We start from the raw sequence: 12757 nt of genomic DNA, 5'->3' as shown, positions 1-12757 counted from the left end.
AGGAAAATCAATTGAGTACAGTAAAATTAAGCCCAAAATTAAACAAAATCAAAAGACAAGATACTTAGCAAATCCTTTGGGAGCATGTTATTCAACTCTAATTCGATTAAGAAACAATTATTAGAAAACGAACCAACTTCTACTTGTTCTTTTCCTCCTCTGTAATTCATCTTCCATTTTCTTCTGCCCTCTTTTCCACCTTCTTCTTCTCAATCCCCTTCTCTATATCCTCCTCCACTTGGTTCCCCTGTTTACACCAGCAATTACAGAATCAGTACAAAAATTAGAAATCAAAAATTAAATTTCTATAATCAAAAACAACCAAATCAAAAGGAGAGAACCTCGTCAGAGCTGTCAATGTAAGAGTTTTCCACTGATCTTAAGTATGATTTTGTTGCACCCCTCAATGTAATCTACATCAAAAAAACAGACATCAATTTCACTTAAATCTTCACTTCATCTCAACGTAATCTACATCAACAAAACATGCATCAAACCCTTAATCTTTTGATTTTGTTGCACCCCTCAACGTAATCTACATCAACAAAACAGACATCAAACCCTTAAATCTTCACTTCATCTCAAGTTCACCTCAAACCCTTGTTTCTTGAAATCTTACAGACATCAATTCCCTAATTCCATTACAGATTCATCTTCTACAACATCAACGAGATCAATTCTTCCCTCTTTTCTCGATCAGTAGCAGCATAAACATTGTCAGAATATGAAATAGATATCTTTTTAGATTAAGAGAGGTAGGGAATGATCTAGGTGTGTCTATTAGAGGTGGTGTTAATATGAGTACGTGATTTGATTCAGAACCAGAAGAACATGTAAATCCGATGATATAAATTAGGGTTTTGGGGATGAGTTCAAGATGAAGTAAAATAGAGAAATCAGTGATGAAATTAAGGGTTTCCACTTGAACTAAAGCTAGGGTTTGTGAGGATTCAGTATGAAATCGAAAAGAGAATCAGTGATTTGGGAAATCAGTGAATTAAGGTTTCGTGGAATTGTTCGAAGGAATATGTAGAAGATGAAATTGAGAGTCTTCGGGGAAGATTAGAGATGATTTTTTACTGAAATATAGAGATGGAAGAATCGAGTTCTGTGATGAAGATTCAAATCAATTGAAGCTAACGAAACTTGGGTTAAGGTTTTTTTTTCCGAGGGAGGGGAAGATGAGAGACGAGAGAAGTGAATGAAGATAAGTGAGAGAAAAAAAATTGTTTTATCTAAAAGAATTTGAACGGATAAGATGTGGTAGGATGGGTCATACGGATTGTGAAAATATTTGGACGGGATAGATTTAAGTAAAGAGTGTCATACGGATCAAGGCAAGTGTGTTTTCTCTGTGCTTTCTCTTTGTGTTAATACGAACTCATGTTTTCGGTTTAATTATCAACCTTCGACATAAAAATCCAGGAAAAATATTAATAAATTTAGCACATTGTTATCGACATTCTGATATAAAAAAATCCAAAAAATGTATAAAAATGAATTGGGAAAATGAAAAATGAATTCGATAATTGGTATGTTTCTTTGTGTTTTTGTGCTTTCTCTTTGTGCTTACGGTTTGAATTTCCACTATTCACATTGGTTATGAAGTAATTTTGACAAGTCATATAGGTCATGAAGTAGCTTTAGTTCACACTGGTAAACTCTATAAGAATGAGTACTCAGTCATTAGCCAACGCTCGTTCTTCTTTGCATAGCTCCTTCATCTTCTTAAACGTAGAGTATTGAATTGGTGAGAATACAGACAGAGAATTAGAGTTTCATACCCATCCACAAAAATCCAAACCCTGTAGATGCACAGAATGAATCCTAAACGGATTGCATAAATTAAGATTTTCTTTATGATGTTGATACGGATTGCATAAATTAAGCGACGGTGTAGATTCGTTTTAGGACGCTCATACGGATTGAGAAGCTTGTGTGTTTCTCTTTGTGCTAGTTCAAACTCGTGTATTCGATTTTATTATCAACTTTCCATATGAAAAAAATCCAAAAAATATATCAATAAATTTAAGATATTATTATCGACCTCAATTATAAAAAAAAATTCCAAACATATATGGGAATGAAACAGAAAAAATAAGAAAGTGTGTTTTCTTTGTGCTTTATCTTTGTGCTTTTGTGCTTCCGGTTTGAATTTCGATTAGTCACATAGGTCATGAAGTAATTTTGACTAGTCAAACAGGTCATGAAGTAGCTTTAGTTCACACTGGTAGACTCAAGAAGCATAAAAACTATGAACCAAGAAGCTCCGGCAGGATTCTGACTTCAAACTTAGCAGGATACATCATCGAAATCGATAAATATGAAGCTCAATGTCGATTCGAACTTCAAATGTGGTATAACGGCATACAAACTATGAACCACGAAGCTTCGGGAGGGTTCTGACTTCAAACTTAGCATGATATATCATCAAAATCGATAAATATAAAGCTCGGTGTCGATCCGAACTTAAAATGTGGTATAACGGCATACAAACTATGAACCAAGAAGCTTCGGCGGGGTTCTGACTTCAAACATAGAAGAATACATCATTGAAATCGATAAATATGAAGCTCAGTGTCCATTCGAACTTCAATATGCGATATAGCGACAAACAAACTATGAACCACGAAGCTCTAGAAGGGTTCTGACTTCAAACTTAGCAGGATACATCATCAAAATCGATAAATATGAAGCTCAGTGTCGATTCAAACTTCAAATGTAGTCTAACGAGATACAAACTATGAACCGGGTATGGATACAACACCGGTTTCAATACCAACAGTTTTGTCGGTCGACCTCACTCACTTTCTCTTGGATTACGTCGGCTTCTCATGTTATTGATAATTTTAGCCGCATGTCCATACTGTTTAGTCAATTTCACCTGTTATATATTAACCGTATCCAACATCGCTCGCTCCACGCGATTTTCCTTGGATTCCATGGGTATAATTGTATTGTTGCCTATTAATTTGAAACGAATTTCACCCGTTATCAATCAATTTTGTTCAATAGTTACTCGATTTTTCTTGCATTCCATGGGTTTATATGGTTGACTATTAAGTCAACTCAGATATTCATTTAGTTCGCTTAACGTATCCGGGACCAAAAATTTCACCTTGGGCAAGCTGATTTCTATTTTTCACCGAGATGAGAACTGATGCGTTAATCGGCATAATTGACCAAGTTCCACAGATTTTTTGACCAAAGGAATTATCGATATAATTTTAAATTTTCAAGGTTTCGGTAAAGCTCGGAGATCTATTTCATGTTGTATGATAGTTTTTTGGTTTCTTTTGTTTGTTTGTTTTTCCTCATTTGGAACCAGTTAAAACAATAGTAGCCTAAAAAATGACATAGCGGACTGGAATCGGTTTCAAACGCAACCGATCCATCAACAGTTCGGTGGCAGTTTTGAAATTGAAAACCGAGGTGTATACGGTTTGGTCAATGGTTTTGCCTATAAACCGGACCGACAGGCCATTGTGCACCCCTAATAGTAAACTAAGATAACAACCATGATATGTATGACGCTAATCTTGACGCTAATCTAACCAATAAGAAACTAAAATGAGATCATGATCGGTTTCAAATGCCTACTTCCAAAACTGACTTCTCTTTTGAACTTGTGGTGGCCGCTTAAACTTGGTTGCTCAGAGAGGTTGTACCAACCGATTCATTTTTTAGTTGCGAGGAGTCGGTGCCTCAAAGTGAATAGCTACCTGAGCACTTTTCAAGCTGCTATAGATGACTTGAAAGAGTGATGTAGCGAGCAAACACATTCGGTCGTGGCTAGATATTAGATGACACAGGTTTGTAGCCGCCAAACTTTATGGCAGTTGCAACTTTGGATGCTTAAACCCTTAAAGTGACTAAAATTATGGGCTCTTACTGGGATTTTGGTCGCTTAAACCAGGTTTTCTTGTAGTGTTGGCTTAAATTACCATGACAACTATATCAGTTTAAGAATCGGTTTCCCTTTTGTTTGATGGAAAGAATCCGTTTCCTGATGTAATTAGGTTTTATCTTAAACTAGTATCAAATAATCAGTTTACGAATCCGTTTCCTTTTTTTTTTTTTTCTGTGAAAAGAATCCGTTTCCTGATGTAACTAGTGTCAAATAATCACCATATAAATACGCTCCAAACCAAGAATTTTATCTACAATTAAAGAGAGAAGTTTGTGAGCGCACAAAGAAAAGAGCATCAACCAGGAAAAGTTTAAGGAAAGATAACATCACCATCACCACAAGGTAGAGAAGAGAGAGGGAAACACAAACACCAAATATGGCATCAATTGATGCTCAACTAAGGCTTTTAATTCCTGGAAAAGTTTCAGAAGATGACAAACTTGTTGAATATGATGCTTTGCTTCTTGATAGGTTTCTTGATATCCTTGAAGATTTGCATGGAGACGACATCAAACAAACTGTTAAAGAGTTGTATGAGCATTCAGCCGATTACGAAGGAGGAAACCATGACCCTAAGAAGCTAGAAGACCTTGGGAATATACTAATAAATTTGGATCCTGGAGATTCAATCGTTGTTGCTAAATCATTCTCACACATGCTTAACTTGGCTAACTCAGCTGAGGAAGTTCAGATCGCTAATCGTAGAAGAATTAAGCTTAAAAAGGGGGATTTTGCAGATGAGAATTCAGCAACAACTGAATCAGATATCGAAGAAACTCTCAAGAAACTTGTCACACAGATGGGAAATTCACCTGAAGAGGTTTTTGATGCTCTCAAGAACCAGACTGTTGATCTCGTGTTTACTGCTCATCCTACACAATCCGTCCGAAGATCTTTGCTTCAGAAACATGGAAGGATTCGTGATTGTTTGTCGCAGTTATATGCAAAAGATATCACTCCTGATGATAAGCAGGAACTCGAAGAAGCACTTCAGAGAGAGATTCAGGCAGCATATCGAACTGATGAAATCCGTAGGACACCTCCTACTCCTCAAGATGAGATGAGGGCAGGAATGAGCTACTTCTATGAGACAATCTGGAAGGGTGTCCCAAAATTCTTGCGTCGTCTTGACACAGCGTTGAAGAATTTAGGGATAAACGATCGGGTTCCTTACATACAACGCACCACTCATTCAGTTTTCTTCATGGATGGGCGGAGACCGGGATGGAAATCCAAGGGTTACACCGGAAGTCACATGAGATGTGTGCTTATTGGCTAGAATGATGGCTTCCAACTTGTATTATTCCCAGATAGAAGACCTTATGTTTGAGTTGTCTATGTGGCGTTGTAGCGATGAACTTCGTGAACGTGCAGATGAGCGCCACAGGTCCTCAAAGAAAGAATCCAAACACTACATGGAGTTTTGGAGAAAAGTTCCACCGAGTGAACCCTATCGTGTTATACTTAGTGACGTGAGGGATAAGCTATATCAGACTCGTGAACGTTCTCGACAGTTACTAACCAATGAAATTTCAGTGGTTCCAGAGGAGGCTACATATACAAATCTCGAGCAGTTCCTAGATCCTCTCGAGCTTTGTTACAAATCCCTTTGCTCTTGTGGTGATCAAGCAATTGCTGATGGTAGCGTTCTTGATTTCTTACGCCAAGTTTCCACTTTTGGTCTCTCACTCGTGAAACTTGATATTAGGCAAGAATCAGATAGGCACACTGATGTCATGGATGCCATCACAAATCACCTGGGCATTGGTTCCTACAAAGAGTGGCCCGAGGAACGCCGCCAAGAGTGGCTCCTCTCTGAACTCAGTGGAAAGCGACCTCTTTTTGGACCCGATCTTCCAAAAACCGAAGAAATCGCTGATGTGTTGGACACATTACGTGTCCTATCAGAGCTCCCTTCTGACAGCTTTGGTGCGTATATTATCTCAATGGCCACATCCCCATCAGATGTATTTGCTGTAGAGCTCCTACAACGTGAATGTCACGTGAAGAATCCCTTGAGAGTTGTACCGTTATTTGAAAAGCTTGCGGATCTAGAAGCTGCTCCTGCTGCAATGGCTCGTCTCTTCTCTGTAGAATGGTACAGGAATAGAATCGAAGGGAACCAAGAAGTCATGATTGGTTATTCTGATTCTGGAAAAGATGCTGGTCGATTCTCTGCCTGGCAGTTGTATATAGCTCAAGAAGACCTCATAAAAGTTGCAAAGCAATTCGCAGTGAAGTTGACAATGTTTCACGGCCGAGGTGGGACTGTTGGAAGAGGAGGCGGACCAACCCATCTTGCTATCCTGTCTCAACTCCCAGATACTATTCAAGGATCATTACGTGTTACAGTTCAAGGAAAAGTGATAGAACAATCTTTTCGGGAAGAGCACTTGTGTTTTAGAACACTTCAGCGTTACACTGCTGCTACACTCGAGCATGGCATGCATCCACCTGTATCACCAAAGCCGGAGTGGCGCGCACTTATGGATGAGATGGCCATCATTTCAACAGAGAAGTATCGTTCTATTGTCTTCCAAGAACCTCGATTCGTTGAATACTTCCGCCAGGCAACACCAGAGCTTGAGTTTGGTAGGATGAACATTGGGAGTCGTCCATCAAAAAGAAAGCCGAGTGGGGGGATTGAATCTCTACGTGCTATCCCATGGATCTTCGCATGGACCCAGACAAGGTTTCATCTTACCGTGTGGCTTGGGTTTGGAGATGCATTTAAACATGTCACCGAGAAAGACATTACAAACCTCCATATGCTCCAAGAGATGTACAACCAGTGGCCTTTTTTCAGAGTCACAATCGATTTGGTTGAAATGGTGTTTGCCAAAGGAGACCCTGGTATTGCTGCTTTATATGACAAGTTGCTAGTGTCGGAGGATCTTTGGTCTTTCGGACAGCAATTGCGAACTGATTATGAAGAAACCAAAAGCTATCTCCTCAAGATTGCAGGCCACAAGGATCTTCTCGAAGGAAACCCCTACCTGAAACAGAGACTCCGACTTCGTCAGTCATACATAACAACCCTAAATGTTTGCCAGGCCTACACACTGAAACGGATCCGAGACCCTAACTACCATGTTACATTGAGGCCTCACCTTTCGAGAGAGATTACAGAATCAAGCAAGCCAGCTGCTGAATTGGTGAAGCTTAATCCAACAAGTGAATATGCTCCAGGACTGGAGGACAGCTTCATCTTAACCATGAAAGGTATTGCTGCGGGTATGCAGAACACTGGTTGAATTGTAATTACGACCCACCATCGTCATCACCAAAAACATCATAAATTTGGACGTATATAGGTATATATATAAGTTGGTGAGAGAAGAGTTGTGAGTACTGTTGAGTAGTTGATTTTAGTTTTCGATATTTGCATGCATGCAGCCTGTATATGAAATTATGAACTAATAATGAAATGTTGAACTAAAATATTTAAATATGTGGGCATTAGTTTTGAGTTGCTGCATGGCTTTGCGAAAGGTATGGCTATTACTGAACTGATTATCTATGTTTCATTATGAAATAAACTTATTTTTAAGGTAGCCTATAGGAAAAAACAAAAGGAATATGAAAAGCAGTTTTTATGACACACTATGCAGAGCATTATCGAACAGCCTTGTTGAAGAATAAACTCAAATGACGCAACCTAAAAGTTTGTTGTTTTTTAAAAAATAAAAAATTACAGAGCAATCTAACACAAGTGCTGCATTCATCATTATCATAGTCAGATTACCCTGTAATTGAATAAGCAAGATCAAACATTGAATTTGTTGTATAAGAAACCATTTTTTATTGGAATTCAATTCCTTAGAATGAACTTACCGAACCTCTGACAGGTTGTAAAGTCGTTGGTAAAGATAATAGATTGCATCATCGGGTGATGATAACAGTGACTTGAGTAAAACTTAAGCACAAAAGACTCACACTAAAACCAACCAACCATTGTAAACAACACCTTGTGATATTAGCAAAAGAACCCTCTTGAAAGGGATATATTGAAGCAAAATTACCAAGCAGCGAATTAAATTAATTTAAGCTAGACTAGTTTTGGTACCTAACCATAGTACTCGTACGCACGATTAGTAAACTTGAAAGTAAATGTAAGTGGTGTTAATACATGAGCATTAGCATAGACTCGATCAACTTGATTAGTTAAATTCCACCAACATGTGTACACTACAAGAAAAGTTGGATTAAGCGACCAGGCATTTTTGGTTGGAAAAGCCCATATTGAATCGCTCAAATCCTTAAAGCGACTTAATTTCGTTCTCGCTCTCGAGTTGCAAAAGGTGGGATTTCTACAAGTCTAGACCAGCTAGGCAATCGCTTTAGTAATCAAGCAACTATCATATAACGTCTTTTTTATTAATTGCTTCATGGCTAGACAGACCTTCCTAGAGCAAGCAAAATAATGATTGCTTTAAAGCTAGACCAACCAAAATACAACAAGCAAAATAATGATCGCTTTAAAGCTAGACCAACCAAAATACAACAAGTGAAACACTGATCGCTTCATAGATAGACCAATCATATTAGAACAAGTGAACCTGAAGTTTGGTTGCTTACATTTTTGAGCTACCAAACTTTTTGCCCGGAAGTATCTAGCCGATTTCGATTTAGATAAATCCCAAAATTGAAATTAAAATGAAACTTACAATTAAAATTGATACTAAAACAAATTATGAACCAAATTAAAAACTGAATCAAGTTTTATTATATCACATAGATCAATTTACATCATTTCTTAAAAAAAAGACAATCTTTACACGAACAAAAAGATCAAAAATACTAACCAATCATTTCTTTAAAAAATGATGATTACAATTTCCTTAATTTTTAAATAAAAGATGAACACTCCTTCGACTTTGTAGCACCAAGCTCATGATAAGAAATTCATACTTCCATCATTCTTGTGTTTAAGTTCCTCTCTGATCATTCATCATTGGGATCTTGATGGAGTACTAATACTCTAATAACATCATGGAAGGAATCAAAAGCACCGTGAGGGATTAGGCTGTAGCATGAAGTAAGTGATTCACATAATTATAATCAGGAGATAATGGATTCTCATCTATAAAGCCATCAAACCTCACAATGCACCTTCAAAAGTTCTCCATAACTAGCTAGCTCAAATCCTAATAAAGATTTAACTCAATTAGAATTAACAGCACAATGACAACAATTACCTGGGAAACGAACGAAACCACTAAGGAAAAAAGTGGATAAATGTCTAGTATAGATACCACTGTCATCAATATGACCAATGTTAAGCTGAATTGAAGAATGGTCTTTTGCAGTAAAAATTCTCTTTGTAGCAGAACTGCAAAACCATCGTAGCAAAGAGGGCACTCTGCTCATTCTCCCGAAAGAAATTAAACACAATGTTAATGTTTTAGGTTCATTTAACGAGATTATAGCACAAAATTTTACTAATTTGGTAAAGAGCTTACATGGCCTACCAAGTGCAAAGAATCCAAATTACTGGGATTAACATCATTTCATCATTGGGGAAGCATCCTTCATCATAAGAAATTATTTCTTGGTTCATTTCGCCTTCAATTAACTGCATGCTACAAAGAGATATGAGTGATCGATGCATCTTCATCCAGCAGAAATTATTACTTCAGTACAAAAGTTCCATACCCAGAGTCTCTTAAAATACATAACCTAAAAAGACCTAAAAAGGAAAATCAATTGAGTACAGTAAAATTAAGCCCAAAATTAAACAAAATCAAAAGACAAGATACTTAGCAAATCCTTTGGGAGCATGCTATTCAACTCTAATTCGATTAAGAAACAATTATTAGAAAACGAATCAACTTCTACTTGTTCTTCTCCTCCTCTGTAATTCATCTTCCATTTTCTTCTGCCCTCTTTTCCACCTTCTTCTTCTCAATCCACTTCTTTATATCCTCCTCCACTTGGTTCCCCTGTTTACACCAACAATTACAGAATCAGTACAAAAGTTAGAAATCAAAAATTAAATTTCTATAATCAAAATCAACCAAATCAAAAGGAGAGAACCTCGTCAGAGGTGTCAATGTAAGAGTTTTCCACTGTTCTTAAGTATGATTTTGTTGCACCCCTCAACATAATCTACATCAAAAAAACAGACATCAATTTCACTTAAATCTTCACTTCATCTCAACGTAATCTACATCAACAAAACAGGCATCAAACCCTTAATCTTTTGATTTTGTTGCACCCCTCAACGTAATCTACATCAACAAAACAGACATCAATTTCACTTAAATCTTCACTTCATCTCAAGTTCACCTCAAACCCTTGTTTCTTGAAATCTTACAGACATCAATTCCCTAATTCCATTACAGATTCATCTTCTACAACATCAACGAGATCTGTTCTTCCCTCTTTTCTCGATCAGGAGCAGCATAAACATTGTCAGAATATGAAATAGATATCTTTTTAGATTAAGAGAGGTAGGGAATGATCTAGGTGTGTCTATTAGAGGTGGTGTTAATACGAGTACGTGATTTCATTCAGAACCAGAAGAACATGTAAATCCGATGATATAAATTAGGGTTTTGGGGATGAGTTCAAGATGAAGTAAAATAGAGAAATCAGTGATGAAATTAAGGGTTTCCACTTGAACTAAAGCTAGGGTTTGTGAGGATTCAGTATGAAATCGAAAAGAGAATCAGGGATTTGGGAAATCAGTGAATTAAGGTTTCGTGGAATTGTTCAAAGGAATATGTAGAAGATGAAATTGAGAGTCTTCGGGGAAGATTAGAGATGATTTTTTACTTAAATATAGAGATGGAAGAATCGAGTTCTGTGATGAAGATTTGAAGCAATTGAAGCTAACGAAACTTGGGTTAAGGTTTTTTTTTCTGAGGGAGGGGAATATGAGAGACGAGAGAAGTGAATTTCATAAGAAAATGTTGCTCAATAAATGTGCCAGTGAAGAGGTTGAACATTCTTCACTTTACATGGCTCTGTTTCTTTGCAAAGTGGCGGAACATTGAATGCAGGGTTTTACAAATTTAGCGCTGAACTGAAAACACCATCAACACACACACACACAAATTCGTCAACTTCGATAAAGAAACTTGCTACGTGATTGTGAAAATGACCAGATTACCCTTATCACAAATAAATGCAGTAAATATTCTACAGATTGTTAAAATGACTATGACCCCTTCCCCAAAAGTTAGTGAAATGTTCATTTTGCCGTTAATTAGAAAATTTTATAAAATGACCATTTTACCCCCAAAACGAAATCTACCAAATAACTAGACTACCCTTATCGGAGTTAAGTGCAATAAATATTCAAGAGACTATGAAAATGATAATTTTACCCTTTTACCTGAAAGTTAGTGAACTATTTATTATTCCATTATTTTGAAAATTTTATAAAACTACCATTTTGCACCCGAGACGAAATTCTACTAGCCAGACACCCTTGTCGGAGTTAGGTGCATTAAATAATCGAGGGACTGTGAAAATGACTATTTTACCCTTTTATCCGAAAATTAGTGAAATGTCCATCTTGCCACCGATTTGTTTTTTTTTTTTTTAAATGATCATCTTTCCCCAGACTGAAATTCTAAGATGATTATTTTTTACAAATACGTATAATTGTGTATCCGTTCTGAATATTTATCGTATCCCGAATTGCTAACTAGGGTCCAGATTAGAGATATTTTTTTTCCATTGTGGAATTTTATGGCGAAGCTAATTGCTTTTAAAGAAAAAAAACAACTAAAAACTAAAATGTTGTAGCTAATCCGTGTGGTATATAGTCGACCAATAGAAAAGGAAAGTCTTTAATCGGACGAGTATAGTGCAAATACAGATGTTCACATGGATTACTTCCTTATCCAATGGTGTAAATATCTAGGCGTCATTTTTCATTTTAAGTTTGAAGCTAATCTCTATGGCATATAATAAGCCAATAGAGAATTAAAGTTTTTAATCGGACGAATATAATGTAAAAACAAAGGCTCACACGGATAACTACCTTATCCAAGGGTGGAAAAACTGCCGCATCAGTTTTCATTTGGCTTCAAAAGATAATTGGGTCTAGAATAGTTGGCAAGCAATTTTGGCGGATTAATTTAAATTTGCCGCCCAAATTCTTTTGGGTTGAAATTGAAGTATGAATCCTTCAAGACTCTGTTCATCCCTTCCCCTAATTTTTCATCTCACCTCTCTCTAGGAAAAGCATCCGAAGATACTATGAGTTTCTTTTGATCTCTCGGGGTTATATGATTAGCACTGTGGAGCAGTTTAATTTAATTACCCTTTGTAAAATTCTCTATTTGACGTTCTGTTCGAATTTCATCTGTATTTCCTTTATTTTTCTTTAAATTATGGAATTTGTTTGTTTGTTAATTTGTTTGTTTGTTTTTTTTTTCTTTTTAAAATGGGTTTTTATTTCACTTTAATTAGAAGTGGGTGTTGATGTAGTAAGGAAAATCAAAGATTTCAGATGTGCCTTTTGTGATAGAGGTGAGATTTTGTTATTTTGAAAGGTTTTGATATTTGGATTATGTAAAATTTAGGTTTCTTTTGTGCAATCTGGGTGTTGTTTGGCAAGCTTGAGGTTTTGTAATTTGTGAATTAAAGTTCCCATGGAGTTCTCTTACTTAGAAGTAGAGATCACATTTATTGGACCCATTTTAAAACAAAGTACATGTGAGAGGAACAAGAAATTGATCAACCTATCCCCATTAAGTTTCTGGTTTAGTTGTTTTAAATCAATTGCTCCAGGCATGATTTTGATTTTCGGTATTGGTGTTTAAGATCAATTCCAGGCATGAGTAAGAAGAGATTATTCACAGATGTTTTTGAATCTCACAATCTATTCTGAAT

General features: G+C 36.6%; 1 pseudogene; it reads left to right on the top strand.

Moving 5' to 3' along the window:
• The first annotated feature begins 4286 nt into the window (after nucleotides 1-4286).
• On the top strand, nucleotides 4287-7164 carry LOC113347629 (annotated as a pseudogene).
• Nucleotides 7165-12757: the final 5593 nt, after the last annotated feature.

Source organism: Papaver somniferum, chromosome 2 (assembly GCF_003573695.1).
Source record: "Papaver somniferum cultivar HN1 chromosome 2, ASM357369v1, whole genome shotgun sequence".
In the NCBI taxonomy this organism is placed as follows: domain Eukaryota; kingdom Viridiplantae; phylum Streptophyta; class Magnoliopsida; order Ranunculales; family Papaveraceae; genus Papaver; species Papaver somniferum.
This window is presented reverse-complemented; position numbering and strand designations above follow the sequence as displayed.